This window comes from Motacilla alba, chromosome 8, assembly GCF_015832195.1.
Source record: "Motacilla alba alba isolate MOTALB_02 chromosome 8, Motacilla_alba_V1.0_pri, whole genome shotgun sequence".
NCBI classification, from domain to species: domain Eukaryota; kingdom Metazoa; phylum Chordata; class Aves; order Passeriformes; family Motacillidae; genus Motacilla; species Motacilla alba.
Window position 1 is genome coordinate 21,175,781 of NC_052023.1, and position 27,860 is coordinate 21,203,640.

The following is a 27,860-nucleotide window of genomic DNA, read 5'->3' on the forward strand; positions in this document are numbered from 1 at the left end:
TACTGGTGTGTATTTCTCAAATATGCATCATGTAAATGCAGTAAAAATTTCTTTGAAAATCCCTGGTTCTCTGAGTTGTTGCAATAGAAAGATGTTATATTTTTTAAAGGGTAGGTACTAGAATAGTGTTCATCTAAAATGTTAGAGGATATTATCCTTTTTGACATGCAAAGCCATATTATTGCTGAACGCTGTGATTATTGATTTTTATGAAACTTCTTGCTCTAATAATGTGGGAAGGCAGCCCTTTATTCATGTATGTCAGTCTGTAATTACTGAACTTAGGGGGATTTTCAGAAAATATTAAACAACTAGCCTGAGGACAGATTTATGGCTTCAAGTAATCTTGATCTACAGTTTTTCTATATGTATTTTTCCTTTTTTTTTGTTTTGGTTTGCTTTTGTGTTTTTTTGGCTGAGAAAACAGCCAAAATGCCCTAAGGTGGGCTTGCTGCTGGGGATCATCCTCTGGTTCAGTAAGTGGGTCTGAAGCCCTTGGATGAGAAGGACCATTGACATTTGAGCTAGAGATGACAGTAGCTGGTTTCACCCTCCATGGACCAGGACCAGGGTAGAACACCTTCGGAGTTGTTTTCATGGCAGATGCAGATACCTCAGTAATGGTGTACTTGGTAATGTTGCTCTTTTGAGAGGGCTAGGAAGCAGTAGCTCAAGAGGATGGACTCTTGCTATCTTGGCCTTGACCCTTGTTTCTTCTACCTTGCTCCAGTCCTGCTCCTCTTTGTGCACTTAACTCAGTAAGCAAATACAAGTTGTCTCGTTCAGGTCTTTGTCTCTGCCTCTCTCTTAGCTCCTGCTTTGCTGTTTCCATTATCCTATGTGTACCCTCCTTCAGTCCTAATCTTGTTATTTCTGCTCCTGCATTCCTTGCCTGATCAGTTCCTGCATCCTGCCACATGTTCTGTTCTTCTCTCCTGTTCCAGATTCCATGTTTTTATGTGTCAATTCCCTTTGTCTGTGCGTAGATTTTATTTCCTCGCGTGAGATGCAGAAGATTGATATGTACTTGCCATGTGGATGTCTTGCTGCTGTTGGGATAAAGAGCTGTTCTAACTGGCCTTTCCATGAATAGTTTGGTTTTACTCCTCTTGGCAGGGCAGGAGGCACATATCCAAGCCAAGTGGAAGAATTAAATTCATCATGTGGATGAATTTAGGTAGATTTTCTTGACCATAGACAGTAGTGTACGCCTGTGACACAATGGATACAATCCTACTGAAACTCAGTCATCTTTGGGAGTACCAGACTGCTTTTTTGCTTTTTTTTTTTTTTTTTTTGTTTGTTTTTTTTTTTTTTTTTTTTTTTTTTTTTTGTGATAGTTAAAGACAATGTATTTTCCATTAGCATTCTTCTAGGAAATGAGCAGGGCTTTCTGAATAACTAATGTATATATTTATTTTCATGCACATGTGTGCACAAGAAAGCATCTGACAGTGTCAAATGTGGCTGATGAAAATGTGATCAGCTTTGCAATCACAAGCTTGACAACAAGATTGTGAAAGGTTTTGGGATAATATTTTAGAAGGCAAAACTATACACTGTTAATTAGAGTAAATCAGTTGAAATAACATTAAAGGTAATGGAGATGGACAGAACTTTTCACAACTGAAGCATCAGGAATTACATTGCCTTGGGCAAGTAATGTTACCAGATACAATAGGTAGTTTATCTGTTACTGCAGTTTCCATATTCCTATGGAGAAGCTAGTGCTGCAAATTATCCAGTTGTAATGCAATAATCCATCAGGCATCTACTCCTTTTGAAGGCTATTTAATTGAATGAACTGCAGTATAAACAAGTTGTATGGCTACATATATGAAAGTCCCAGAAGGATGTGACTTTGTTATTCCATTGCCCTGCCAAACCAATCTTTTAAAAAATTTGCAGTGGAGAATTTTAGAAGGATATTTCATTGCAGTAAACATTTAACTGTTCTAAATATCTCTACATAAATTAATACCAAATATTCCAGCCTTTAAAAATATAATTGGAGTTTTATGGAGGATATTTAGGACAGGCACCTTCTTCTTCCAGTAGTACCTGCAGCCAGAAATTAGTTTTGGTTTACATGTTAAATTGGTAGGGTTGCTTAAATGAACCACTCTCAGCCTGCAGGGACTACTGAGTTCAGGGAAGTGTTAATTGGAACTGCCCAGATAATGAATTGAATGCTTGTACAGTTTTTTCTCACTGATAAAAAAGATGCGAGAATTGATGAAGACATCAATTGCACTTAAAATGTACTTTTAAAACAATTTAAATAAAACTCTCACAGTTATTTTGAGTTGAACCAAATTAACTTGGCCCAAGTTGAGGAGTTGTCTATTTTGAGCTAAATGGGGATCACCTTCACATATTGCAGATACACCACAGGAAAGTTGTTATGGTTTTATTTTAAAAGTTTGTCATAAGCTAAAGCAGTGCATCATATACAATGGAATATACACTTTCCAGTCTGTCATAAGCACTGTCTTGTTGACTAGTGCAGAGTGTAAGAGTATTGTAAGTAAACTTGGTAGCAAATGGTAGTTTTTATTTCACCTTTTTTGTGATGAAAGGAGTAACAGTGTGAGGGATTTAGGCTTTTGCACAGTCGGGTGGTCTTGTGTTCTGGAGCTGCATTTTGAATGCTCCGAGGTGGCACAATTACTGAAAGAAACCAGCCTGCCTTCTGCAGTCCTTGGCTGCTTGCTCTCTCCAGCAAAAAAAAAAACAAAACCAACAAAACCAAAAAACCCCCAAAAAACCAAAAAAACAAAACAAAACAAAAACAACAAAAAAAAAGGGCAGCTTATTTTTCATGTAGATAATACATTTCATCCCATTCTTTGCAGCTCGGGAAAAGTACTTACCCCTGCACAGGTGTGCATGGGGGCACTGAATAGGACAGAGCTAGTGGTTTTCTGTGAAAAACTTGATTTAAATTGATCATCAACATGTTTTTCCATTAGTTTAATTGCTGATTGTTCCTGTTCTTTTGTTGTGCTCTATCTAGAACTTCAGGTCAGGAGGTCAAGTCTGCTGGCATTTTCCTGTGCCTTCAGAACAGCGTTGCCTCTGGCCCATGCATTCATGTCCCCATGTGTCATGCTGTTAGTGCTTTCTCTGCTGTACTCACTTTAAAAGCACTATTTATGGGTTGAGATACTCCCTCCAAAACATAAACATGAATAATTTAATTTATATGTGACATCACTGTAAGTGATATAAACATATGTAATTGTGTACACTATGCTAGGAAAGAATTATTTCAATTATAATGCCTGTTATTTCTTACTGATTACACCGTGGCTGCTAAATTCATCTAAAAGGGAAGAAATGGCAGAGAGCTTCTTTTGCAGTTGACCTTTTGAAAGTTAAGTATTGCTGCTTGATGTATGCACAGATTTCTCACTTCTGATGAGAAGAAATCCTGTGTTGTCCTCATTTATAATGTATAGACCTCTCTTTCCATATTTATACTATTTAAATAAAGAATCCTGTGAGTTCTCAGAAATGTGCCTTTCAAGTGAGAATGATGGTACCCAGCCTTCTGCATGTGCAGTTTGGAATATGGTGAGGATCCTGGTGGCTTCATTACCGTGCTGCTGCTTTTCTGATCAACGACTGAAACTTTGACTTATTGGACAACCAAAGACCATCTGAATTTCATTGTTTCTAAGGACATGCACAGCTTTGACAGGTCAAGAGAGGGAAAAAATTAACTGACTTCTGGCTAAAATTCACTAATTCCTCAAGTGCTCCTTTGAATTAATCAGGCCTCCTTGCTCAGAGAATATCTATAAGTGTGAAAAACAGTGACTTCCTAATTCTTCAATAATTGAATTTTATTTAGACAATACATTGGTAGAAGTTATAGTGTCAAAATATATCATGGAGCTGGATTCTTCACAAGTTGGCACCTTTCTGAATTCCAGTAGAAGCACTTGTGTCCATAGTTAGGACCACTTCTTAACAGTTTAATTGAATTCTTAAGGAGGGGAATCTCTGAAGGTAATAGGGTCTTTGAAAAATGCATTGATTAAAAAGAAATCAATCTCACAGCTGCATAATTTTATAATCTGGTTGGACTTATATGTCTGGAAGACCACTTGGTTGTTCTGTGGGCTCTGATGCTGGGAGTTGTTAGTTGAATGCATAAGCATTATTGGTACTGGCTGTACGTAGCTGGAAAGCCTTCTGCAGTTTTCTACTTTTAAAATTGCCTGTAGGTTGTTTAGCTCTTAAAGCACGGCATATACAGTATCACAGCATCCCAAATCAAACTTACCTTGCTGTATTCTCGCCTCAAAATCAGATTTTGTTTACAAGACTAAATCAATAAGAGTTTGAAGGTTTTGATTTGAATTTTTTTTCATCTTATACTAATATAGCACTGCAATATTTAGGATCACAAATACAGCTTTATTTAAAATAAACAGCTTTCAGTGAAATGGCATTACTTTTCTGCTACTAAACACAGATTTATATGTGAGGACTAGAACACTGAAGGTCTCTGAGTCCAACGTTATAAATGTGAATGCTTCCAGTAGCTAATATTTATGCTTTTTCTTATTTTCTGAAAGGTAATATTACTTGTTAGATACTCATAGTGAAGAGGTGAATATCCTTTTCTTTGTATGAAAGTGTAACAGTCTTCTCTGACTGATTGTGCAGTCATGACATAGCTGAGGTGAAGATCCAACTTCAAACATTGCAAGATAAATCATTTCCACATTCTTGCTTAAGTGGCTATTTTAGTGTAGAGAAGCACATTTTCTGTTGAGTGCTAATGCCACTGTCTCCTTGACCCAAGGTCTTAACTATTCCGAGCAAAGTAGATTTGGTACTTAGCGTAAGAAAGAGTTTGCAAGTGAAACAGTTGTGCCATGTGGAAATTTTGAAATTTCTGTACCTTATGGGATTGTCCACTGATAAAAGAACCGACTGAATGCAGTATGCTTTATACAAAGAATTAATAGACATATTCTCCTTTCTTATTTATAGAAACTGCAGTGGGTGGCTGGAATCACAGCTATGTACAGGACTGTGTAAGGGACCTCCGAGAAGAGTGCATGTTTCTCAAGTTATTGTTTTGGGTAGCTGCTCTGCCCTTGTTTTCAGTGGTGAGATCTATTAGCATGAAGCATTTTGCTAAAAGGGGAGGAAGGAGGAGCGTTAAATGTTGCTTAATGGAAACAGGACTGTAGTTTTATCTTAATTTTGCTGTTTGAGTGCAATCTGGCAATTAACTCATGAGAAACAAAGCCATGGAATTATATTTGTAGTCTTAGCAGATAAATCTCTGGAATTTTGTTAACTAACAATGCTGGTTAAGCTTCAGTAGCTTTATTGCCACTAAGAATATAATGGTGTTAACTACAGTCAGCTACATTTAACATGATCTCAGGCTACAGCCATTTTTGCTTTCAATGTGCCACCTTTGAGATGTGTTGCTGCTTTCAGTCTGAGTTGCCAGTACTGTGTCATGATGTTCCCAAACCCATTGGGCAGTGGTAGCCCCATTACAGAAGAGCCTCTTCTGCCCCTGGATTGTCCCAGCTTGTGGTGTCAAATTTTTCCACAAATACAGAGAAGCCTTGAATATCTGAAAGGCTTTCTAAGTTTCAAAGAGGAAGAACATTTGCAGAAACAGGGAGAAAGTATATGCAATTATGCTGCTATTCTTTTGGCTGCTTATTTTTAGTGGCTGCATAAGACAATTCTGAAATTGAGCATTTATGTGGGAGTAAAAACAAAGATGCTCTTGCCCTGCTGCTACCTGGTGATTCTCCAATTATTTTTCTAACACAGAACTGTCCAGCTTTATCTGCCAGCATAGAAAGAGCACGGGACAAGGTCTCTGTCTGCTTCATGCTGTTCCTGCCTTTTACAAGAGTATGAGCTGTTGTTTGGAAAAGCCTTTTCCTATTTCTATTGTTTCCTCATCTCAGAAAATAGACTGTAAAAGATAGATGGCATTTGCCTTTAAATTAATTTTGCTGGGTGTAATTCAAGCAGCAACTTCAGTGACTGTTTATCAAATACCATCACACTGCTTACTTTTTAAAGGAAATGGACAAAATGTCTGAAACAAAGGCATCTGAAATGAAACACTCAATAATCACAGTATACCAAGACCTTACCTACTGGAAATACTGTGTGTCAATGTTAAGAATAAAACATAAACTCATTTAGTAAAGTAAATTGTTTGAAACTGAAGAGAATGGATGGAAAATTTGTTTTCCTGGGAAATAAACTTGGGTACTTCAATTTGTGCTTTTTATAATAGGTATTTTAGTAGTGTGCATAATAAATGTAAAGTTGTTATTTAGTAACGTGAACAATAATGTCAGCAATAATAAGGATAGGTAATGACAGTCCAGCAGCATTTGCTGGCTGAGGATACCAAGGGAAAAACTGTTATTACTCTGCAGATGGTAAAGTGTTGTAAGTATATTTTCTCCTTCGCACTTCCTCCAAGCTGCCTGTCAATCCACTGTTACTATGCTCATTTATGTCAGTGCATTATAGGGTGGACTAGAAGAGCTCCTCATGAAAGTTCCAGCTGCATTAAAAGAATTTGTTTAAAAAAGGAATTCCTTACTGGTTTTACAGGACTGCTCAAAGGAGTCAAACATTTATGGATATGGCAAGTAGCTATGTGGAGCATAAGGAAACATAAAGTGTAAGTATGGAATATTGAGTCCTGAAAAGTAAAAGCAAGTGTCGGGTAAGTTTTGTGTAATATAAACATCTTTAAGGATGCAAAGTATCCAGAGAAAAGTCACTCAATACCTTGCTTCCCTTTCTACCCCTCTTCAGTTCACATGTGCACAAAAAATTAGATTCTACTGAGTGAAAAAACTCAACGCTTTTTTTTCCCTTTGGAAACATATTTAATGACACTTCCCTGCTGCTTCATATTTCTAGTCTTTCTTTTCCCTCCTTGAAATGGAGAGATTTACACAGCATTTGCAGTTGTATGAACATGACCAAACGATTAGGTAATTGTTGGGCATAGTATGCTCAACATATAAAGCTTCATGGGACAGCATAAGGTGTTAGCTGCAATTGAAGTTAAATGTATATTCACATACTCTGCATATTAATTGGTGAGGTTCTGGTTGAGCTAGCATCTCCCATATCCTTCCAACCTGAAAAATGTTTTCTTTAAAGTGGGATTGCAGTGGTGGTTTGCACTTAAATTTAAGATAGTTTTATATTTTTTTTTATATTCCTTGATTCCAATAACAACAGTTGTAGATAAAACACAGGACAGATTTCTATGTTTTTAGCTGGAGGTGCTTTTAGAAGTATCTGATCTTTTTATTGTTCTTTCAATTAAACAGTGAAATATGAGTTGAGAATGGGTTGCACTGCAGGATGAGTTTATAGTTCTCAGATAGCTGCAGGTCAGTTGCATGAAAACTATTTTTGATAATTCCTTCAGTGCAGGGAAAATGTAATAAAGGAATATCTGATCTTTCACAAAGTGTTTCTGAATATACAGAGTATATTTAGTGTTAATTTACATATCCAACTTCACAGGCCTTTCATCATAAAGATTTTTCTTTTTAAATTGATATTTCCTTTCACCATTGTTCTGAAAAGGAAGGGGAAAAAGAAGTCTTTGAAGTAAGTGCCTATAGTTGAAATTAGCGTGGACTGAGTTCAATGTAGCACAGAAGCAACATCATCTCAAAGTGGGACACAGAGGAGGAGACATAGCTCATAAAGTACTTGGTGCAGTCAAAATATTTAGTTTGACATTTTTCTTGCTATGGCTTCCAAGGCTTTGATCTCCTTGCAGAAAAGATGGAGATTTGCGAGGGGCAAATTAGAGCCTAAATATTTAGTAAACCTTATGGTACTTAGAAAAATTTTTAAAATGGAGCATTTATTAACTGGACATTAGCATTAATTATTAGTGTGAATAAAAGCATGATTAGTTAGGCTATTATTTAGTACCTTTAGCATCTAGAAGAACTTGAAAATTGTTTTCATGTTTGCCTTAAATGCTACCCTTTTTTCCCCCCTTCAGATTTATTACAGTAGTACTAAATTTATTACAGTAGTACTAAACTAAAGTTTTCAAATGTAGAATCTGAATTTCCTCAGCCTTTCTCTGTATAGCTTCTTGCCTTCTTGCTTTCTGCTTCACTCCAGTTACCTTTTCCTCACCCTGAATCATTGTCTGTTAATTGTTCTTTGTTTCTCTTCTGGCCCAACTATGACTGTGACCTTTAACACACAAAGAAGGACAATTTCTTCTTTTCTGGTGTTATAGGTTTATGTGTACAGGACTGTGATTGTCTTTGCAGAGAAGCTACCTCTTTTGTTGGCTTCAACCGACTAAAAGCTCTGTATTTAAATTCTTAATTAAGACTTCTGTGCAGGTAACTTTTTTCTCAAAATCATACACCTCCCATGTGAAGAAAATGCTGGCTTGCAGGGTGCTGCCACTGCTATTTTCCTTCGACTGCGTTGTAGGGATTTTACACCCTTTACCTTTCTCACTGTGGGAGATGGCTTTGTGTTGCACGGGAAGGAAGCACTGGGGAGTAGAGTAGCTCTGGCTTTAAAGCCAAGTCTGCTGTGTTGTAGAAGCTAAAAGCAAAAATCAGCAGTGTGGTGAAAAGGAATTTATGTCTGGGAGAAATATTTTATCTGTGGTGGTTCTGTGACATCGCTGAACAACTGAAATAAGTGTTTGATAGATGTTTCATGAAAACAGCCCAACATCCTCATTGGAGGAAGTTTAGATTTTTTTTAATAGACAAAAACCCAGATTAGATTACTTCTACATGGCTCTAAACAGAGATGGACTAAAGTTTCTCGTGTTTAAGTGATTCTTTAATGAAATGCATTCTGGTTAGCTTCTTGCCCCTTATTGCTTCAGGATTTGAAATTTTCTTTTGCATTGTTGCTTGTAGCTTTGACACATTAATTTAAATAACCTAATATTTTTAGGATCTGTCTCCTTGGAATGGCTAACCTCTACTGTTTTAGAGGAACATACTCCATGCAGACACTCAGTGGAAGCATGTACTTTTCTTTTGGTTGCCTCAAAATTAATCAATTTTTTATGAGTGTCCTCCTCCTTTGTAAAAGTAGAGGTCTGTTTTATTAAAAATAATTGCGTGATTCATATCTGTGACTCAGTGTTTTGCCCAGCCCATCAAAACAGAAATGGTAAGGCCACCACGGGAGTCTGCCTTGGGTTAACATCATCAGCGTGTGAAACAGGGAACGCTTCAGTATCCCAATATAAACAAGGGTCTTGGAAAATCCTCAGCAGAGGAAGATGGGCTGTTTGTCAGTTTTGTAGCGTTTACACGCTTTTCCTATTGTGACAACAGACCTTATTTCCTAAAGCCCGTTTAACGCTCAGTGTCCCTGTGCTAACCCGAGGGGCTCCGAGAGCGCCCTGGAGGGCGCGCGGGGCTGAGGTGGGGCACGGCGTGAGGCCGCCCCTCATGGCGGGGAAGCAGAGCCCTTCCCGGGCTCTCAAACCTTGCCTGTCCCCGCCAGGCTGCGGGCAGGACCGAGCCCAGGCCGGGCTGTGCTCCCGCTGCCCTCAGAGCCCCCGGCCCGGCCCGGGCGCCTCCCCGCTCCCACAGCGGCCGGCCCTAGCCTGGGAATGCCGGGAGTGCTGCGGATGGTGCCGGCCCGGCAGCTGCGTTTCAGCAGGGCCCTTGCGCTGGCAGTGAAGTGCTGAGGGATGAAGACACGCTGAAGGGTTCAGCGTTGCTATTTCTCTTCCTCTTTGCTGACTGTGAGTCTCCGAATACAGTATTTCCATTGCGTCTTCTTTCCAAGGATTTTTTTGAGCGAGCATAAAGCCTGGCTCATTCCTTGAAAGTAATCAGATTCAGCCTTCTGCAGTTTGAATGAACATCTGAAGGCAGATTTACGAAATAGTCAACAGATGTGTGTTCCCTGCCATCAAATGGGAAAGCAGTTATGGTTGTTTGCTTTTCCCCCCCCCCTCTTTTCTTTTTTCTTCCCGTTTTTTGGTTTATTGTGATGTTTCGGTTGGCTTTGTGTGGGTTTGGTTTTGGTTTTTTTTTTTTTTTCTCCTCTGGAGGGAATTGGGAGTTTCCATGAAGTTATGTTTCAGTATTCTTTTAAAGGAATACTTTTTATTCCTAAAATTCACGTTAGGCAATTCCTCATCTTGCGCTTCTCTGCCAAGAAACATGATTTCTTAATCAAGCTTGTAGCGTCTGTTTTTGATTCAAATATTCATCGGAATTGAATCCCGTGTTATCAGAGGGACTGTACTTGTTGCCAGTCACTAACAAGGTACATAGTTTGCTGACATCTGCATATGGATAGGTTTGAAACTTGTTGTGTCCTGTAATCACTCCTCCTCAAAGAAGAGGCTTGGTGAGGAATGAGCCCTCAGGAGCTGATGGCATTTATGGAGGGGTCGTCAAAATTCCTTTAATAGTCTGTTATTCACTGGAGTCATAGCCTAGGGTTCTGTCTTAAACTCTGAGTTTTGCAAGTTTTGCTCAGTTTTAGAGCATACTTTTACCAAGTCAAGGGTTCTTAGAAGGTGGTGGTTTTTTGGTTTTTTGTTGTTGTTTGTTTTGTTTTGGTTTTGTTCCATTTTGATCTGATCGCTTCAATCATTTCCACCAGCTAGACAGTGCTGTGAGGTATTTGTAGGTTAAGCTGATCACTATATCCCACTGATAACAGAGTTGTTTATTTTCCATATCATGATGATTCTGGATGTTATTCTTTCACCCCAGGGCTTACAGTTCAAGGGGAGAATTTTATTGCAGAAATGATAACTTTCAGGTATTGCTTTAGATTGAATTTGTGGTGATTCAGATGTTTTACTATTTAAATAATTCAGTTTAATTATGTATTTTGTAGAAATGATTACTTATTTGTAATTTCAACTCTGTTTTTATCATTCCTTAACTTAAAAGAATTTTGCAGATGACGTTTGATTTTTTTTTTTAAATTAATAATTATAGAATGGTTAGGGTTGGAAGTGACCTTAAACATCATTTACTTCCAACGCTAAATTACTTGTTGAGAATAGACAGAATTTCTGCTCAGGTGACTGAGGAGAAGCTGAACAGCTCTTGATGTTCCTGTTTTCTGCCCCAGGTAAGGGAGAAGGAAATATGCTCAGTGTCATGAAGCAAAAGGAACTGCAGTGTTTGAAGAAGTGCAATGAACCTGGCAAATTACTGTCTTGATACCACTATGTGTAAAGGTGAAGGAAAATTAAGGAAAAGGTGTTGGAAGCTCATTTAGCAGGGTCCATCGAAGTGTGATTTCCAGCCTGCTGAGTAAAGAACCCTGATAAGCCCAGATTGTCCTTACCCTCCCTCTGCTACTGAGGTTAGGAAACTGCAGCAAGGGAGATGTGATGATGCTGCTCATTAATTTTCCAACAAATGAGCTGTTGCAGATAGGTAGGAAGTAACCCAGGATTTGGTTTTGTGAGGTTTTATTTTTTTATTTTTTATTTTTTTAATCTTTAATAATGGCATTTGAGCTTGTTTCAAGTAGTTACAGATATAACTCAAAATGGTTCAAAAATTATTTCTCCTTTCTCTGAGAAGTACAATCTTCAAGCAAGGAACTTTTCTCTACTTTTTCTTTAATTTTTGGTTTTTCTTCCTTTGCTCTTTTTGACCTGAAGATTTGGGCCAGCCATCTATTATTTTGGCCTTCTAAACAATTTATGGTGGTGGTGTAGCTGTGCAATATATGTAAGCTGTGTGCCACAGGTTGAGAACAATTTCATTCCTGTATTAATTGACTTATAATTCCTACTAAGCTCTGTAGAATTTAATGTAAAGTAATTGAAAGTAAATGTATTATCATTTCAAAATAATGCATTTGCAGAGGTATGTAATATTGAACATACGTTCCCATGCATGAAAACTCCTGGAATCCTTTGAGTCAAAACTGCCATTGGTTACAACATTAGGGTGGTTTGGGGGTTTTTTGGGGTTTTTTTTGTTTGGTTTCCCCATTTGGTGGAATTTGCAGGATTCTCTCAGCTTTAGAGACTGTTGTAGTGTTAATTTAAAAGGTGTAAATAATAAAACTGAAAGGATTCATTTGAAAAGACTGTAAGTTAAATCATATATTTACTATGAAGTTTTGTTACTGGGTGTTTAATCTTGGGCAGATGGAAAAAGTGGTGAGTGAGTTACCAGTTTTTTCTGGTTTCTTTGATTACTGAGTTAGGGAGCTGTCTTCCTTTTGCTACTTGTAGTACTTAACACACATTATGTATTCTGCTACTGTTGTGGAAAGCAAAACTGGAAATGGAGGGTAGTGGATCCTTTGCAGCTTCTGAGCAGATGATTCTCTAAAGAAACCAGTGGTTTAGATAATTTGAAGCAAGCACTGTTTCACTTCTACAGCCAAAAGAATGGTGACTGTTGTCATGAGCATCACTGAATAAGAGGTATAATGTGTATGTTTGGGAGATTTTCCAAAGATTCTAGAGCAGAAAATACAAGTTGCCTAGAAACATTTTGTGTGAAGCCAAGTTGGAGTCCTGAAATGCATTCTTTATGCCTAAAAAGCATTGGCTTTTTTTTTTTTTAATATTAAACATTGTTTGAAGTAGTATTCAAGAATCATCCTTAACAGTGTTTTTTCTCCCTTTTGGATTAGCAGATGTAATGTAGACAAAATATCTGCAAACACAAACATGTTATCTGTTCTGCCTTAGCTGTGGATATTTGTGATTCACACACAGATCAGTGTCTGAAGGGTTTTTTTCCTCATCCTTTCCTTTTGATGTAATAGATTTATAGTTAGTTAAGAGTAAATGCCGAGATGATCTGTAGTGCCGGCAGTCTGGCAGCCTGTCCCAGAGCCACTGCACCTCACCTTTCCTCCTGGAAAGCTGGCCTCCAAAAGCCACTGTCATGTTGTGTGCCTCAGGAAGCGACTCTCCATTCTGAAGAAGTTGTTTTGGCACTTTCTTTCTCAAAACGGCATGTGCTGCTGCATTAAGTGTTTTGTGTTTATTTTTTGTTATGCTGGCTCTGAGCTTTGGTATTTTGTTAGATTAAGGTTTACTTTGCTTCTTAGTGGCCCTGGCAGTTGTATTTTATGAGACATGGATAAATCAGCCCCGTTGTGTTTGTGTGCTGTTTCTGGTGTGGTTTTGCATCTGTATCCAACCAGTGGGTTGTGAATATTAGGATGAGCAAGAGTTGTCTGCTTCAGCAAATTAGAGTACTGGTCTCTTCCTGCATATTCTTGTTAAAATACCCATTTGCTTAATGACTGAAGACAAATGCATTAGGGATACTGTGACCTATGTCTGGAATCATTAAATAGGGTTGTGATGATGAAAAAAGAATCAGGAAAATTAGGTACTCCTTCAAGAATTTTTTTTTATTTTTGGTGCTGAGACCAGCTTAATTCGCTAGTCTAACAGATCTCTGGCTTTTCTTGTCCACAGACTTTGAAAAAGATGATGTCTGTTTTTCATTATGAAATACTATCTTTCTCACGTGTATCAGTGTTGTGGTGACCAGAGAAAAACTGACCGAAGCACATTTTACATTGTTATGCAGTAATTACTTAAGACACGCAGTGATCTTTTTCTGTTCCTGTCAGCTGTGTAGCAGGTTCAGTTAATAGATCCACTGCCATGTTTGAAAGCACCTTGGTTAATGCAGACGTTGGTGGTGTGTGCCCAGCCTGACTTGGAGGAGGCTTTTTTTCTGGACTGTTTCCCTTGCCTGTGAATCATGCAGCCCGGTGGATTTTTACTGCTGCGATGTATTTACATTCTTAGATTAGCAGCAGCCTCTCCTGGACGTGGGCGAAGCTAAACCAACTGGGAATGCCTCCACAGAAGATGGTGCTGGTGACTCTTGCTGCTGATATTCTAGGGAGGCTCTTTATGGAGTGTTATGTTATCCATCTGATATCTTAATAACATCAAATCGTTTAGGTGCAAAACGTATGAAAAGTTGTGAGTACAAGAAACAGTCCCAAAGTACCTTAATCCTTCTATCGATAGCACCGCTATTGGGTTACACGGTTTTAATCCCAGAGGAGTTGTTGCCTGACATTAAACTGTCCAAACAGTATTTATATCTGCTGCTGCCCTGCAAGATCACTTAACCCTGCACAGCAGTTTAAAAGTAGTTAATGACAGACCCGGCATGACTTGCCCCTTATGAATGATCACATAAGTTCGACCTGTGCTGTCATGGTTTATGGAGGAAGGCAGTTTGTCCATAGCCTGCTTCAGCCACAGCAGGTAATTTGAAATGAAATGAGACAGTTTCTACAAGCAGATTGATTTGGGAATCTTGCCTGTTCTTCCCTTTGACCCTTGACAAGTTGACACTACAAAGATTGTGACTTTAAAAAATGATTGGGTGCAAATACATTTAGGTAGATGATTTACTATGTGTTAAAGCAAGGACAGTGCATTTAGAATGGAGCTGTGAGGGAAGGTAATTGTAAACTTTAACAACTCGTGTTTTATGTTTCTGTATCTTATTAATTATCTGAGTAGGTGAATCTTCTGATAACGGGAGACCAAGTACTGTATCTAATAAACTGTGTGTGAGAGTCCACAGACTCTGCATACCAGCATTCAGTATTTTAGTTACGCAGAAATAAGTGTGTGGAATTTAGAAATGCAACTGGAATGCTTTCTTTGAGCTGCAAGGGTTAAGTCTGAAGATGAACATCTGGATGTATAGGTTTCCCAATCCAAATATGTCTTTATTTTGCTATTCTTTTGTAAATGCAGTAATGCAAACACAAATATTGAAATAGCAAGTTCCAGCATACCACAGATAACTGGCAAATAGTGAAATAATGAAAGGATGCCAGAGAGAGAGACAATCACAATTATGTGTCTATAAATACTCTGGTTTTGCAAAGCATACACCCTCTTGATTAAAAATAATGATGTAGATTTTCTAAGACACTAAATGGAGATTTTATTTGAGTGGCTTTTTCTGATTTATGTAATTGGATTTTCCCCAACTATTACGTGATTAATTACATCATTTGCAAATAAATAGCTAAAGTGTATTGCTTCTGAAGCATTACCCTACACTGATCCAGGATAGTGTGTAAAACACCAGTATAAATATTGCTGAAGTGTGTATCATATAAATTTCATGATAATTTAAAATTGAATGTTTAATTAAATAACAGCCCTAGGAAGCATAAACTAATCTTTGATAAGCTCCTTAGCATTAAATGTGCTATGAGTTGTAAAGGCATAATGCAAAGTAAATGTTTGCACAAAATTCATCTCTCTGCAGGTCTTTCTCCTACTGTCTGTTCCAAGTGCTTTGTATGAAGCATTATTTTGAAGATGCTTATAAAAAAAATTCTTATTGGTCTAGGTTGAAATTGTTTAATACCCTTTTGACTGTGTCTTTACTGAAGAATATTAGAAGTATTTTGCTGAAATGTTTCTTTATGTTGTCCATTGGGTTTAATAGACGTGCCATTTAATAAGCTCTCTACCTGTAAGGATAGACTATTTGACCTTTGTGACCTGCCAGTGGTAGACATAGTATAAGATTGCTTTGTGAAATAAAGCTGTCGGTAACATCAACAAAATAAAAAATGATCGTATTCCAATACTCTCTGCTCAGTACTATGACAGCACTGAAATATGGAATAAAATTGAAAGTAGATTAGTTTTGGGTCCTAAGTCATGTTTTGACAAGATATAGGAGAGGAGAACATATCTTTGAACTTTTAGTTTTAAAGTTTTTTAATGAAAATATTTATCATTTTGTAAGGTTCCTTCTTTCTTTATCACAACGGGGCTGTATAACCTTAAGACAATCCATTCTCTTATTGTGAGGGATATAAATACTGTACTATCTTTTATATTAAACATCATAAAGGATACATGCACAGTATGAAATTGCTTGACACTTGCAAGTAAAGGACTGTCATGTTAATAAAAAGCTTATTGGAGAGGTTGAAAAATAAGTCATTAATAAGCCACATATTTTTAAACTATGTAAAGCATGTAAATACTGCAGACAAGAAGGCAGGCTTTGCCATATTTTCTCCTCTCTTTTTGAAATACTTAAGGTCTAAAGCTATAGTATAAATGAAAATTATCCACTTGCCTCTTCTGTGCTTATTGCAAACTTTGTATGATTAGAAAAGAAATTAATACTTCTAGCTGCAGTTATTAATCAAACCACATGAAGAGTTTAGGGGGAGCAACGATGATGTGACTGTGAATAATAGAATTCAGGAACTTGCTTTCAGTCTTTTCTGAAGAAGAAAAAAACAAACCAAAAGAAGAAACCTTTAAATAGGGAGTAGGAAAATCCCATTGCCAAAATCCACTTTGTACTATAGCTACATACTGTGGGAAATGGAAGGTATATTAAACAGTAGGCATATTCTCTCTGTCTTCATTTCTGTGCATCAAAAATAGAAATCAAATGAATTTTACCTTCTCAGTCTAGGGTTAACATCATTGGCTGTTTCTCTTTGTTTATTTTTTTAATACTACATTTTCATTTTTGAAAGTGCCTTTCAGTTTGATTATTCTCATTTGTGTCTTCTATTCCTCTAAGTGCTCAATTGTTAGTCTTTTTAAAAAATACTTTTAAGTTAATAGAGTGGATTTTTTTTTTCCCGTGGCAAGCATTTATTTTTGAAGCCAATGAAATAAAATGCCTTTCCTGAATGAAGTCACAGTATTTCTGCAAAGATACTAGTCTTGGCAAATTAGGGCATTCTCTGAGGAAATATGATTTTTTAAAAATGATAACTCATAAACAAAAATATTAACATAAAATCAGGTGGAAAATTCATACAGAATTTCTGTCTTACCCAGTGCCTCTAAGAGGGCTGCAGTGATGTGCTTTTAGCAGAGCTTTATCTTCTTGGAGCATGATATAACTCCAAAGTTTAGTAAAACAGTGTAAAACGATAACAAAGGAATGTTGCCCATCCTCAAGCTGTGCCTCAGGTTCTTTGAAATGAAGAGGAGAAAAGCTTGCAGGAAATTCTGCCTGCTCTGAATTGGACTGTACTAGAGGACAAATGCATTTGACTGTGTTATGACTTAATGGTTTTGCCCGTTGAGATATGTGAAAGCAATGTAATTGGATTATCCTCTGGTCCCACAGATGGTTGAGGTGCTCTGTTGCTGAGGAGTTTGGTGGAAGCTGTTCTCTCTTTCTTCTTGAATGAGGTTAATCCCCCTTACTGTTGGTTTCTGTGACTGTAAGCCGGGGCCGTGGCCCCAGTAGCAGCATCTTTGCTGTTTGAGTTGTCAGCGCTCCAGGGTCATTTCAATGCCAATGGCCAGAAAGTGGGGCAGGGTGGAGAGCATGGAGTATCGGTCACCGGCAAACACTGAGGAGGAGGCTCCTGCTGGACCTGCCGCGTGCTCCTTTCTCAGTGAGAAGCTCCTGGAGAGGGTAAACTCTTCCTGGCACGGTGAGGTGCGGTTTCCATGTGTGCCTGGCTGGGGTTGTGAGCAGCACTAGGACATGGCTTTGTTGTGGATTCACTTAAGCTAAAGGAAAATGCTCCCCTGCTTCCCCAGATTCTGCATCAGTAGTGTTTCTTGTGGCAGGAGTACATCTTTTTTTCCTTTCACACTTACGTGCATATTTTAAAATACAGTTTGTAATGCTGTTTTTCCTGCTTTCTTTTTGCAGAAGCCTGTTGTGTTGGAGGTGAACTGTAAGGCAATGAACAGCACAGTGATGAAGAACATGGTTTTGACTGTAGCTATTCATTTGCTGTCTCACTTCACGATGTGTCTTCTTTATCCTACCCTACCATTCCTTGCCCAAATTACAGTGATAGCTAGAATTGCTCAGGAAATGGGCAAGAGAAAGTGGTGTCTAGCTGCCCATGATTTGACAGCAGTCCTTTGGATTTACACTCGTTGTCTATCTATACCAGACAGTTTTTTAGTCATTACATTGCTAATTCCCTGAGATGAACCATGTGGAATTACAAATGGACCAATCCTAAATGGTTTTTTATGAGCCAGTATTTGTCAGGGCTGAGAACCGTTGCTACAAAGTTGATCAGAAATTTGTTACTTTAAACTCAGATTTTTGGAAACCTTTACCTCAGTGGGTTAAATGGAGACTGAGAACATTGAAGCAATCAAGCAAGTTTTCTTACCTTTCAACAGGAAGTTTGGGGTCTTATGCCTGTTTGACATGGTATTGTATTTCTTAAAACCTCCGATTTGTTTAAACAACTGTGTAAGCATATATATTTTAATTAAATTGCTTTGCATCAAAAATCATAAATATTTAAGTAGAAGTTCCAGATTCTCCATAATTGACGTGAATAAATGGCTTAAAAATGAAGGTGTAAAGAGTAACATCTAAAACTTGGTGTTAAACCAAAGGCAGCTACAAAGGTAGAGGGGGGGGACTGGGAAGGATCAAGAAAGGAGGAATGGCGTAGCCCAAGAGATGGTGTAACATACGCTGTCTCAGAGGTCTAGGTCACTCATAATGCTGCATCTTACTTGGACTGCTCTGGGTCGTTTTGAAATAAGTCCCAGCATAGTCTGGACAGGCTTGTGGAAGGCAGCTGTCTGTCGCTGTTTTGGTTGGTCTTGGAAGAGAGCCTGAGACTGAATGAAGTATGGGTAGATGGAAATTTTTGAGTATGGACCTCTTAACCCTATTAGAGGGAAGCTGTCAATTAGCCCATTATATCCTTTCTGAAAAGAAACCTTGACTTTTAAGAATGCTAAGTTGCCTGCAAATCAAGACTGGAAAAAGAAGTCATCCCACGGATCCCATGGTGGGCTCTGACCTGGATTACTTGGCTCAAGCGTGTTTTGACTGCCTTGTGCAAAAGCCTTTCTTACAAGTTCTACCTCACTACACACTGGCACCAGAAATTTAGCTTAGGTTTGCCCTTTTGAACGGACACACAGAAGAGTGTAGATAGAAATGATGAACACAGTATCAAATACATACAAATACGTAGTGTAAAATACATATAAATTACTCACCAGTAAGTATATTTCTTTGGAAACTCTCCCAATTTTATTATACAGTACAGACTTTCTTTTAGCAATTGATCAGCCGTTCTTTTCTTTCCCTTCCCACCCCACTTGTGATTATTCTCATTCCTTTTTACAAAATGCATAATAGTTGAATTTACTACTTATTGCTTCTTAAACTTATAACTCAATTCTTTAAAACCTTTTTCCAAACTTCCGCAAAAGATGTAAATTGCACAAATAGTACTAATTCGGGAAGCAGTATAAACAGAGGAATCTTGTAATTATTTTTTTATTCGTTAATATCCAGTCACTGAGGTCCCAGGACACTGCCCGGAGCGGTCCGTGTCGGTGCCGCGCTGCGCGTTTCCAGGCTCGCGGCTTACCGGGCACCGCGGCGCCCATGGTTTTGCTCCCGCGCTGCTCCGAGTGGCCGAGAGGTGGCAGCACCACCTGCGCTGTCCGTGGCGGGCCGCGCTGGGGGGACAGGCGGGGCAAAGCTGGTACAGCGGGGCTGCCTTGTGTCAACGCGGAATACTCTGTTAGCGTAAAAAGCGTGTCATTGGAGCTGTGCTTTGCTGCCTGCTCTGTGCTAGCAGAGACACAGAAAGTCGTGCTAATGATTTTGAGTGTCATCTGCAGGCTCTATGCGTGAAATTTCACTGACTGAGCAAATGCCTGCTTGTGTAAACCCAAATATTCTCTTCCCCGGTGCAGGGAGTGGCAGCTGGTAACACAAGTCTCCGTTAGCTGCAGAGGCCCTGGCACACTGCATCTGCGAGCTGCTGCTCCCGCCAGCCAGGGCTGCAGCAGGATCGGCGCAGTCTTTTGCTGGCCGTCTGCTGTTCACTGAAGGTTTAGATTAATGACTTCCAAGGGATGGAAACTGAAAGGATTTGCAATGGTGGTTTGTCTTCAGTTATTATTGTAATTATTTTTATGAGTAGGACGTGCTAAAGAAATATTCTGCATTTTGACCAGGACAGTTTGTTTTAGAGAGCAGCTATTACTGCTGCATGTCACTTTTATGATCACAGTGAAATCACCTGAAATACAGCTTATTTGTGTTGTATGGAGGTTTTCTTCTCTTTGAGGATATATGGTTTTTTTTTTGTTTTGTTTTGTTTTGCCATATTGAGTTAAAGTCAGTGGTACTGCTTAAAAGCTATACAGCTATACATTTTTTCCTTCTTTCTGCTTCTGCCAAATGCTTTTCCATTCACTCTTTTTTGACATTGCCTGCACGGTGTTTTTGGAAGAAGAGGACTTGATGTTATTCCCTTCAAGAGCTTCACCAACTGGTTTTCACCTTTCCGTTGGTAATCTGTGATGGGTGAAGTGCACCTTTGTGTGTGTAATTCCATTCTGTCAGGCTCCAGAGTTTGTTTTGGAGTTAAGCTTGCAAATAGAAGCACATGCTGGAGCTGGTAGAGGTCTGTCTTTGCTCTTTCATTGTGTCCCTAATATGAACAAATGTTAAAGGGGCTTATAAAATGCCTCCTATTTTCTCAGACACAAGAAAAGGGTAATAGACTTGGGCATTGAGAATCACAGGAAACTCCTTAGCAATGGGAAGCATGCTGCTTCCCCTGTGGATGAATGAGCTGTTCTCCACTGCAGTTCAAGTCCCAATCGACTTGGGGAGAGAGATGGAAGACCATCATGATGAATGAAGCTGAGTGTCCCAGATGACAGTGTTGTTCACTTATGAAGTACTTTAAGTTATTTACTGATTTTTTTCCCCCCCAAGGTTACACTGCTATACATAACACAGGTCAGATCTGTACAAGTAATACTATAGTCTAAGGTGTTCCTGGTAGTTCTTTTTCTGCCCTTTCATCTTCTCACACTCTTGCTTCCTCCTCTTCTCCCCACCCCCTTCTGTTGGAGGTAGAGTTTAGATGATGACAAACCCCATCTATCTGGCCTGTGCTGGATCTGCCTGTACAGCTCTGTGTTCCTACAGTGCACTATGTAGCAATTGCGTGTCAGCTCTAAAACAAAGTTTATGATGTTTTTGAAGACTCTGTTAGTTTCTGCCAATGTTAACCTAGAAACAGCAACAGCAATTCACTGCTCTGCAAAGTTATTTTATGGATCTGGTGGTGCTTGCCAAGAGGACTGCCCCCCAGAAATGGTGGCATCCTGCAAAGAAATCAAAAAGGAGTGAGGTGGATATTCAAGTGCTTAAAGAGCTGGGATATTGCATGGCTTTGTCACTGCCACCATGGTCAGGCCTCGCGTGGAACTGCTGTTTCATGCCACCAGTTCGCCAGGGGGGCTAAGATACAAATGCAGCATGAATAATAGTGGTTTCCTTGCCACATCTATTTACCTGGGACTAGTATCCCCTTAATTCTGAAAGGGACTTCAGTTGGAGGAATAAAAAAAACAGGCCAAGATGCCAATATTATAAAGCCTAATGATGTATACCAGCAAGGTTTTTTTCTTGTTTGTATTTTGAATATTACTCTTTTTTTAAAGTAATTAATACTCTATGTGTTACTTCTGCATTATCCCAGCTGCTGAAAAAAAAAACCCTGAGAAACATGTAATCCTCTCCTTGAATATGTTATTTTTCTTTCTGCCTCATGTAGCAACCCTATAATATGTAAGTACTATCAATCATGCATAGGCTTATCTACAGTCCTTTGTGCAGGTAGGGAATACTACAGAATGGCAACTGAAGTAGAGGGTCTTTGGAGACTTCCCATAGGGTGTTGGCCCTGGAGTTTCTGACTGCAAGACCCATGTTCCATAAACCATCTTACTTCTCTAATATATAATAGAGGTAGAGGACTAAATCTGAAAACAAAACAAACAAACAAACAAAAGAAAAAAAAAAAAGAAACCCCAAATAAACCCCGAATGTTCATCTTGAGTGTTGCAAAAAAGCTCTGGATTGCAATTTGAATCAATAACACACAGACAAGATCATGTGCACAGCAGTCTGTGCACATAACAAAGAGCTGTTTTTCATGTGATCATGTTTTTATGTGGAACTGTAACACCCTTCAAATACTCCTTTGTGATATTTTAGTATAGTGCTTTTATAAGAAGATAAGATTTGACCAGTGTGCTATTAATCCTCTGTATTCAGAAGAAATGCAGCCAATTGTTGCTTAGTGACTTGTTTCAGCTATTTCTGTGCAGGGCAGCTGGATGCAGCATTCTCCCTTGTCTTTTTCTATCTGGGAAAGTTGTAAATGCCTTTTTTGTAGTGTTTGACACAAACACTACAAATACACTGTGTTATATTTTTTTTTCTCTGAAAATTAGCACTGTGTCATGGTAGCAATAGTTCAGCTTCAAATATTTTGTTGCTCAGATTTATTTTGGACTCTCAGGCAAACTTTCTGCCATGGGCATTGTGCTGCTGCAGGTGGCATATCCTTGGCTTCTTTTTGGGTGTATGGTAAAATATGTATCAGCCATTCATTTGTTCCAACTTGTAGTTAAGAGGTTTTAGAGGTCAGGTGAGATGAGTGGGAGCTGTTCTGCACTGCCAGCTTTCTGTAGCTGCCATGGGGTACTGGCTGACCTTCTTTGGCAGTGGGTCTAGGGATGGTGTTTGTTGGATGGTTGTTGCTGGTGGCAGGTGACAGTAAGCAATGACCTCATTCTGTCACTGAGACCACAGCCATGTGCTGTGCTGAGAGAAAGCCAGTGTTCACTTCAGTGTCTCAAATGCCATGTGGCTGAATTTGCCATTTAGTGATCACGGTGGATCAAATTCCGTTGTCTTTGGGTGAATAAAGCTTCTCTGCAACCTTTAGTGCATGTTTTGCTTTCCTTAATATAGCCTTGCAAAGGTTCTGCTCTAGAACTCTTCCTTGTGCATTTCTGTTGTTGAACTTAGAATTTATATCACTCAAGTTTCTTGATTCTTCTAGGCTTGGGTCTGAGGTAAATGAGATTATCACAAGGTAGCATAGAACACTTTAAGGGACTTGTAGAATCCAATTTTTCTGTTTATTTCATAGGTTGAGGTGCAATGAAAACTTAATCTGCAGAAGGAAATAATAGTCCTTGAGGTGAAAGCAATGCTCTAAGATTTTGGACATCGGTTTCATACCTGGTTTTACCAGAGATGACGTCGGTAAGCCAGAAGACCTTGTGGGCCTTAGCACCTGCAGAATGGGGATGGCGAGGACAGTATCTTCCAAAATGTAGCTAAGGGCAAAAGTAGGAAGAGTGTCATTATTGAAATGCAGTTACCCAGTGTCATTATTGAAATATATTTACTTCTCTGCATAAAGTTTTCTTCACAGCATTGGAAAAGGACAGCTTCTTTGCAGTACAGCTGAAGTAAGGGGCTGCTGAGTGTCCTGATTCCCTTCAGACCTGAGACCTGCCTCAGGGAGTGAACTGGTGTGGGTTACGAGGGACAAACTATGTCAGGGCAGCTGTAATTCCTGCTTGTCCTTCCTGTTTCAGGATAGCTCCATTGTGGTGGTATTTGGAGAGGTTGGAGATGTGGTAGTGATTTGTGCCAATATTGTGTGGTGCTGGCAATGCTTTATTGCTGTAATCCTTGTTTTGCAAGTTTTCAGGAGGCTAGCACACGCTTGATCTTCAGTGAAGAGGACTCTCTGAAGAAGCTGTCCTTTCATGTGTGGTAACGAAACTCTTCTTTCCCAGAGGATCATGCCATATTTGAAATCCTGTATTACATGGCGCTTTGATAGGGAGGTGATGATTTGGCTAAATTGCACACTGTCTTAACCTTGTCTTAACCCTTTGAGGGGTGTCATATCCAGTTTGAGGATTTTTTTTTGGAAAACAAGTAAATGTCTTTGTCTGCTGGCCTGTTCTGCAGGGTTCCTACAAACTGCTGCTGTTCTCGTGTCCCCAGAGCAAGGCCAAGGTCTTCTCTGCCTCTCTTTGCTAATGCTCTGGACACACTGACAGTCACCTGCCTCGGGAGCAGGGCAGAGCCACAAGCATTTCCTTCTAAACCTCTGTTTCTCTGCTGAGCAAGAATTTATTTTATATGTATAAAATGTTTCTAATAAAATGGAAAATCTGGAATAATATGTATGTAATACCACTGCAACTAAGTTTATAAATATACAAAGTCTGTTCCTCATCCTGTACTGAGTGAATCTAATAATGAGATGGCCCTTGGTATTTCTTCCAAAAACACAATAATTATGGAGTTGGCTCAGAAATAAAACAATTTTATTTTTAAGCTATAAAATAATATTCAGCTTCTTTGGACTCTTTGTCAGGGTTTAGAACCTGCATGGTACGTTTAGATTTTTTCAAACATGTACTTTATTTTATCTTTTTAATAGGAATCTTCTGTAATCTTGTCTCTCCATGAGCCTGCTGTTAAAGTGAAACATGAAATATTCTGCAGCTTGCAGTAATACTCTGTAATCTGCTGTAGAAAGCAAGTGCACTATGTGATCCTAAATAAGAGTTAGCTGATATTTTTCAGCTAATAGAATTGTCTTCTGTCTGAATTGTTTGCTGGCTCACTGTGGGGGTGTCCCTGCCCACACAGAATTAAACCCACAACTCTGTCTATTCTCTAGAAAACTGAATACAAAATAGCCTTTTATTAATGCTTGCTTTTTCCTGGCAGAAGGAAATGGTAAAGATTTCAAGTTGGAATAACATTTGACTTAGTAGAGAAAGACTGGACTAGTGGATACCTGTATGAATACTTTATCAGAAGTAAACTTCTGTATTTGTATGTGAAATAAGGTTTTTGGTAGGATTCAAATTTCCAATGACATGGTGTAGGCCTGTAATATTTATACATTGAATGAATGTGTTGAATGGCTTAAGAAATAACATGTCTTGTTATTCAGAGTATTCATATTGTTACCAGTGTGGGAAAGCTCCCATACCTATAGAAATAGTTAAAGCAATGCTTGAAATTATAGGTGAACGACATAATTATATTCTGTAGGGTTATAAATGCTATGAAAAGACATTACAGAAAAAAATATGCAACTATTTAATGTCTGTTTAATGTAGAAAGGGAGAAGGTTTTAAGAGAAAGTTTTAGGGCAGCTGCCTTGCTTTTCTGAGTGAGAAGAGAGAGGAAGCCCCTGGAGGCAGGAATGGGTATAGATTTTGGGGATTTGGGTTTGGGTTTCATGTAAGAACTGCTGCTGACCATGTCACATATTTTATATGTTTTGCTAGAGCAAGCTTTGAAGTGTTTGGTGAGGCCAGAACTTCAGTGCAGGGATAGCTTTGAAGTGATGGGGATAAACGGGCCTCTCCTTGAACACAAACAACATGACTAGCTTCAGTGGAAGGAAAAAACCTTATTTTTACAATAAAGCATTAACAGCACACATACATGCCATTAGCTTCAGCTTAGGGGTGCTGATATTGACAGGGGGAGAGGAAAATCGCTTTGACATCATAGTGGCCATATTTGAAAGGACCTCTCTTTTATCTCCATCTGAAAAGGTTTTGCCAGGATAATGCCATCTGTTTTTGCTTGCAGTGATGTCAGTAAGTATTTGCCATTATAACAGGAGAGTGTGTTCAATATTTAGGTTGCCTCCTTTTTGTTCATGTATGCTGTGGTCATGCTGGCTGGCCACAGTACTGTACCCTCCTTTTGTTCCCTGACCTGCATGCTGACACAGAAGTGACTCTGAGACAGAGGACAGAGCAGTGCCAGCCCGTGCCTCTTCTGGGACAGCAGCTTCTTTCCATCAGGGGCCATCCTTCCTCCCTTGTCCAGCGTACTGCAGTGTGCTCCTGACAGGCAGGAGAGCCATCAGGACCACGTGCCTTCCTCTGAATCAAGTGTCCGATGTGGTTAAGAGGTATTGACTTGCCAGCATTAGAAATCCCTTGTGTGTTTTGGGGAAAAGCAGGGGACAGGTTGCCAGCATAAGTTCTTTTTTTTTCAGTAGTAAAAAATAGTCAAACTAAATAGTCTAACTAATCTGTCCTTTTGTCAGTGCTGCCATGATGGATTGCCTTGACCAGTCAAGTGCTGTGTGTCCCTGTGGCAGTAAGTGGCTATAAGGAAGCTGGGAGGGTTGGAGTGCCTGTTTGCTTTCATCTGGTTGTAGAGCTGTGGATCCTCCTCTGTGCTCCTGGCCACCTTGAAGTCCCGTTGAGGCAGTGCAGACTCCTCCTCTGCTCTGTAGTCCCTGTAATGTTGTCCATGAATCCCAAGTGCGAAGGCTTTAATAGCTTTGCAGTAACGTGAGGTACAAATGCAGTGTCTGTTGCATTGCAGAATCCCTGACAGCAATACCCAGGCTGGGAATTGTAATTGAGGTCCTGTAGTGGTAGCAAGTTTCTGGATCGTGTCATGCAGGGGTAATAGACTGATTCTGCAGCCCAAAGGGAGCAAGCTCTGGAGGAAGGAGTTCCAGATGGCTGAGCATGGTTCATTTGGCTCAGTTTGTTGGAATTGCAGTGAGCAAATGGCTCAACTCTACTTTAATAAAGCTTTGTGGATACCAGAACAAAGGAGTTGGAGGGGACTGTAAGGTATGACAAGACAATTGAGCCAGTCTACTTAGCTGCTTATAGATCCCAAGAGAATTGCTTATTCTGCTGTGTCTGAAGGTACATCACACACAAATGTATCAGGTGCTTATGCTTTAAATAAGAAGGTTCAAATATATTACTTTATATGTTTTATCTAGGTATATAAAATATACAATTTAATGTAATATCTATATATAATTATATGTGTATTCTTTTTCTGGTGGGAAGCTGTTTTAAAATTTGCAGTTGCAATAATCTCTCTATGTATTCAGATTTCAGATAATGACTCCATCCCTCGGGTTGAGTGACTGATCTTCATTTTCTCCTTGAAAATGTAGATCAGCTAGGCAATTTAAAATGTGTTGCTTTCTTGCAGGTCCTGATTCTGCAATCCTTATGTGGAATGGTATTTACCTGAATGAATAGTGCCATTGTACTAATTTGCAGGAATAATTGCTCCTTGGTTTAGGAAGGGTGACAAAGTTGAGCTTTAGTTTGCAACAGCTAAGACATGTGCTAGTGATTTTCTCTTTGCTGCACATAAACAAAGAGTCAGCACAGAAGTATACAGTTTTTCCACGTTGGTATTTTCTGTTTGGTTCTGAGGTATTAAAGGAAAAATCTCAAGACAGCATTTTTTCATTGTATGAGAATGTTTGTCTAGTCTTGTTAAAACAGGGGTATCATTTAAAGAAGCACAATATTGATGTCAGAAAAGTTCTGACACTTGAAACTGATTCTGCTCTTGTGAAAAAGAAATGGGAAGAACCAAGTACAGATTTAAACAAAAAAACGCTGATAGAAGCTTAGAATGAAATACTTGCTTTTGAAGAAATAGTGAAGTTAAGGCTTTTCAGACTTTTCATGGAGATTTTGCAGTAACTCTACTTGAGCGCACATGTGATATAATCCTTTATCAGGCCTTTATTGCACCTCTTGGCTATAGCTGGTCAGCTTATTCAGGTTAGTGGAAATCCTCCATCTTTCCTGACAATGTCAAGTAATAATGTAAACAGAAAAAAAACCCCTCCAAACAACACCCCCCCCAAAAAAAACCCCAAAAACAACTAAATCCCAAAACCCCAAAGCAAACAAAAATTAATTCTTTCACAACAGTTTTGCTTTCCTCTGCCAGCTTATACAATTTTTTCCATCACCTCTATGAAGAAGCTTCTGCCTCTGAAGAAGCAATGCGATAGAAAAAACAGGGGCTTATTTACCTTGGGTAAAACCAGAAAAAGTTCAAGAAACAGGGTCACTGAAGCTGCAGGAATTCTTATTAACATTTGAATAAATGACAAAGAAAATGTGTCAAGCCTTTTAGTCTCATGGTGAGTGATGGAGGCTTTTCTGTTTTAGTAGATCAGAAATCCTACCTCCTGCTTGTGTA

The 27,860-nt window shown here is 39.0% G+C and overlaps 1 protein-coding gene across 1 annotated transcript in view; it reads left to right on the forward strand.

Moving 5' to 3' along the window:
- ZNF281 (zinc finger protein 281) overlaps positions 1-27,860 on the forward strand; it is a 109,020-nt gene that overhangs the window by 12,827 nt on the left and 68,333 nt on the right. The window contains exon 3 of the mRNA XM_038143698.1: positions 6,619-6,688. The gene's annotated coding sequence lies outside the window, so the exon portion shown is untranslated. The remainder of the gene's footprint in view (positions 1-6,618; positions 6,689-27,860) is intronic.